The sequence below is a fragment of the Camelina sativa genome, chromosome 9 (genome assembly GCF_000633955.1).
Source record: "Camelina sativa cultivar DH55 chromosome 9, Cs, whole genome shotgun sequence".
NCBI classification, from domain to species: domain Eukaryota; kingdom Viridiplantae; phylum Streptophyta; class Magnoliopsida; order Brassicales; family Brassicaceae; genus Camelina; species Camelina sativa.
In genome coordinates, this window is record NC_025693.1 from 15,347,712 (window position 1) to 15,353,305 (window position 5,594).

Sequence of the window (5,594 nt, forward strand, 5' to 3'; positions counted from 1 at the left end):
TTTTTTTTTTTTTTTTTTTTTTTTTATCTTCCTAAATTTTTTAAGTTCTCTCCAAATGAGAAGCGACAAGTTGTCATCAAATACACCATAATTATTATTATTAGATTTTATTGACAGCTGATTATTATTATTATTTTAGTTCAACATCATGGCGTTTTTTGGTCATAAATACACCATAATTCATTTTCATTAGATTTAATTATTTTATTATAGACAATAACTTATGTTTTACATATGAATCAACTGGATTGTGGATTACTGGACTGGGTTTAGATTCAACTGGTTGTGGATTTGTTTTAGATTCAACTGGCTGTATTTTCTTTTTGCATAGAGTCTCAATCCTTTTTCTTGTGAAACAGTTGCTTATGGCCTTCAAAGGACAATTTCCTTTTTCAGTATAGGGTAGACCACCTTGCGATGATATAATGCTCGTATCCGGTCATATCAGAAGGACTTCAATTCATATCTTGGCATGGTCCACTCAAACCAAGTCCACATTATTCGGGATTACCATATTTACCAATTAATAATCATCAAACAGCCAATCCTATAGAACGCCCTGTCTGGGAAAGATTTCTATATTGGCAGGTGTGTTTGTCTTCCTTCTCTCACAGTCCAGCAAATTAATTAAGCTGTTGTTGTTTCTCAATTATTTAGTTTTTTCCACAGATATATATATATATATATATATATATACTAGTATTAGCCCCGTACTTCGTACGGGAAAAAGCTTAGACATAAGAATCAAAATGCATTTTTTAATCCGACAAAAAAAAAAATATTAAGACCATCTGTGAAAAAGTGATATGCAGTTATGGTGAGATACTTTAAACCACGATTACATACAAAGAACATAGGAATGAATTATCTATAAAGTGAGCTTAGAGAGAAAAAGTGATTGGTCGAAAATGGAAGGGGCGAAGAAATGAGGTCCATAAAACTTTATATATCGGCAATATTTCTGAATTTCATTGAACTAAAAAATAAACACCTAAGTGATCACAACATCGATAAAATGATGTTAGTGCATATAGAAAACACAGAGAACAATAGAGAGAAAATACAGAGGTTCATCATGATCTTGAGGTATTATCCGCTGCATCCACTGCAAAAACCAATAAAAGAAACGTTTTAAAAAAGAGAACTGGACAATTACTGTAAGTGTGGATTAAGATTTTAAAGTTAAATGAACGGATCTTTACATGCCAAAAAATAAATTGACCCTTACAACTAAGATAAAATATGCTTGCAAAATAAAAAACCAAGATAAGTGAATATGAGTTTACCAATTTCTATTCTAGTTGTCATAGTTAGGGAACTGCTAACTTCCTGATTCGCTTCGCCTTCATCGTCACCCGTTCACCGTTCCCCCTTCACATCTTGCCGTTCAAAACCCACCAAACACCATTACGTTTGCTCACCAATCAGCATCTCTTACATTCTGAATCCTGTGTAATCCCTTACATTCTGAATCCTGTGTAATCCCTCGGTGTTGTAGTTCAATTCCTGTTGGCAATGCTCTAGATAACAGTCGCCACAAGAAGTGTCGTAGTTTTGGGGCTATATCCATTTTCCATACCACTGTTTTAAATCTCTGTAAACCTGGAGGCGGATGTACATTTTCTTCTCGAAGATGTGTTGCAAGCCAATAACCTGATTTAACTGTATAAAGTCCTGAGTCATTGTAATGCCAGCCTAGTAAATCCGGTGAAGATAATGGACTCAGATGTATCTTTTGTATTGCCTCCACATCATCTTCCACCACAAGTCGTCGTATGAGCTCCATATCCCATATTCTTCGACCCGGTACAATGAGATCTTTAACTTTGAGGTTTAGCATATCCACTCCTTCTACACATCTTGGGGCTCTTGGTGGGTTTGTTGGTAGCCAAGGATCAACCCATACGTTGACACTATCACCATCTCCAATTAAGAACCGCATACCCTGTTTTATCAAGTCTCGACCCTCAAGCAAAGATTTCCAGACAAAGGATGGTTGATTTCCAGCACCAGCAGTGAAAATATTATCATCTTGGTAATATCTTGCTTTTAAGAAACGAGCAAGAAGACTTGTAGGTGCTTGTAGTATTCTCCACACTTGTTTGCCAAGCAGGGCTAAATTAAACTTCTCCAGGTCCCTGAATCCCAATCCCCCTTCTTTTTTAGGTAGTCCCAGTCGTTCCCATGAAACCCAATGCATAGACCGTTTACCAGGGGTTTTGCTCCACCAGTAATTTGCTAAAATACTATTAATCTCCTCACAGGTTCCTTTAGGTAGTTTGAAGCAATTCATCGTGTACACTGGTAAGGCCAGAGCAATTGTTTTGAGAAGAATTTCCTTTCCTGCTTCAGACAGAGATCGATGAGACCAACCTTGAGTTTTCTGTTTGACCTTTTCAATAACATACTGAAAGATTTCCTTCTTCTTTCTGCCAACTTGTTCTGGTAAACCCAAATATTTACCACTTCCTCCATCGTTATGTATGTTTAGTATGTGCCGAAGTCTTGTTTTGATGTGTGGTTTGACACGAGCTCCAAATGTGATTACAGATTTGTTAAGATTGATTGCTTGGCCTGAGACTCGTTCGTAGTCTTGGAGGATCCTCATTATTGTTGTACAAGATTTCTGATGAGCATGGCAAAAAAACAAAGCGTCATCAGCAAAAAGCAAATGATTTATTGATGGCCCTGTATTACTTATCTTCATTCCTTTAAGCTTATTGTCTTCTGCTGCTTGTGTTAACTGGTGGCTCAGAACTTCAGCACATAATATGAAAAGATAAGGTGAAAGTGGATCGCCTTGTCTAATGCCTCTCTCTGGAACTATTCGACCTTTTGGTGTACCGTTGATCAACACAGAATAACTCATAGATTCCACACATTGCATCACCCAATTAATCCATGTAGCATCAAATCCGAGAGATTGCATATTATCTCTGAGGAAGTCCCACTCTAGTCTGTCGTACGCCTTGGAGATATCCGTTTTTACTGCCATATATGAGTTAGCCCATCTTTTTCTCTTCTGTAATGAGTGAACCATTTCATGAGCTATTATGACATTGTCCATAATATTTCTACCAGGGATAAAGGCTGCTTGATACTCAGAGACAATAGAAGAAAGATGCTTCTTTAGTCTGGATACCAGAATTTTTGAGATGATTTTATAACTCACATTGCATAGTGCAATGGGTCTAAAATCACTCATTGTTGCTGGAATCTCAACTTTTGGAATGAGACACAGATTTGTATGATTCATACGGGTTGGCATACGACCTGTAGTAAAGAAATCTTCAATCTCTTTGATGAGTGGGGTTTTAATCTCCTCCCAGAAATGTTGGTAGAAAGCTCCCGTTAAGCCATCTGGACCGGGTGCTCTTTCTGCACCAATATCAAAGACTGCTTTCTTAATTTCCTCCTCTGTGACTGGACTTTGTAAATCTGCATTCATCTGAGTTGTTACTTTCCTCTGTAGACCTCTGAAAACTGTTGTATAATCCTCTGTGGAGACCCTTGTTGTTTTGAACAAATCCCTGAAATACGTTTCTGCTACAAGTCGAATATCTCTATCTCCGCGATAAACCATACCACTATCATCCTCTATGGCTATGACTCTGTTGCGAGCAAGTCTCTGTTTGGCTTGAGCATAGAAATATCTTGTATTTCTATCCCCTAGAGTCATCCAACTATTTCTACTCTTCAGTTTCCAGTAGTGTTCTTCATCTTTGTAGGCTTGATTGAGCTGTGTTCTGATTTGATCAATCTCTGCTGTGGTTCTGGTTCCATAGGTTAATGCTTGATCCAAATCTCTCTTTAGTATACCTATACGAACAGTAGCATTTAAACAATTTCTCTTTTTCCAATCTGACATCATTTTCCTGCTTCTCTGAATCCTCTCCGTGAATGACAAACCCGTATCCTCTGCACTCCATCCATTTACCACTACTTCCTTGAATCCTTCCTTATTGAGTAATCGACTATCATATCTGAAAAGGCTACGGCGTTGCTCTACTACATCACAAAGATTAGTTACCACTGGTCGATGATCTGAACCCTCAAAAGGTAGAAATTCTGTTTGTGCAGATGGAAACAAAGCAAGCCACTCTGAATTCGCCATTACTCTGTCCAAACAGCACCACACTGTATGAGTGTATCTTTTCCCTGTCCATGAAAACTTATCACCAATGTGTCTCAGATCATGAAAATCACAGCTTGATATCATTCTGCGAAAGTCTAAGAAAGTTCTTTCTGGGCGTAATGGACCACCTCTCTTCTCATCATTGCCTTTAATTTCGTTGAAGTCACCCATAATTAGCCATGGTTCTACTCGAGTAGTAGCCATTCTTTCCAAACGTTCCCAAAGATCATTTCGGAGACTTGGTTCCGGGTGACCATACACAAACGATAAATTGAAGGAACTTCCATTAAACACAACTTGCATATCTACAAGATTGGGAGAAGCAAATACAACTGAAGCAGAAACTGAATTCTTCCAGAAAATAGCAATTCCACCACTTATACCTTGTGGTGGAACTGTAACATAGTTAGGGAAACCTAAATCATGAGCCACTTCACTAATCTTGGCATCGCGCTGTTTCGTTTCCAATAGGCATAACATGTCCGGGAAATACTTCCTTTGTATTTCCTCAAGGCGTCGAACTGTAAGGTCTATGCCCAGACCTTGACAGTTCCAGCAGGTTGTAATCATGGAGGCTGTGGTGGTTTAGGGCCCACCGCGCCTCTACACTGGGTGTTCTGAGCAGAACTGCGCTTCTCCCATCTCACGGATTTGTAACTTTGGAGTTACTCCTGTCGCCGTGAACTCCATGGTGTCTTCTCTCTTACGCTTTCCCCTTTCCACAGCTAACTGTTCCTGAACCCGGACTGCTTGGTCCATCACCTCTGGTCGTGGGTGAATGTTCACTGAATAACGTCTGTAATCCTCACTCCCTGGGATGTCACCTGTTGCATTCTCATAAATGGGAACAGGATTGAGAAGCTCACTGTTGTTAAGTTCACCACTGAATAAACCGTAGTGCAGGTTGGCTTCATGAAGGTCAGCTTCATCAGGGTCTTCCTCAACTAAAGCATCATGGTTCGGATCAATATCATCCAATTCTGCTTCCTCAATGATAGGAACATCTTCTTGCGCATTAGCACCTTCATTGACCAGGTCTTCATCAGCATCAAGTTCTAGTATCACCACTCCTGGGTTTGGGTTGTCTGGTGGAGGCAAATCAGGTTCCTCCTCATCATCCGAATGATGTTCATCTCCTCCATTCTGGATTAAACAGGCTCCCGTGTCATGTGTCAGAAATCCACAAACTTCACAAAAACCCCGGAGTCTCTCAAATCGGAAGCGTAACAGAGTGTTAACTCCTGCCTGAAACTGGACATTGCGTTGGAAACGTAGTGGTTCCGCTATGTTCCAGTTGACTTGCACACGAACAAATTCCACACGCGCTGCAGCCTCCGCATCATAGTCTACCTCCATCAGATTACCGAGAGCACGTCCCACATGAGCAATAACGTTGTGGTTGAGATATTGATATGGGATGCCACGAATTTGGATCCAAAAAGGAATGAAGTCAATCAGA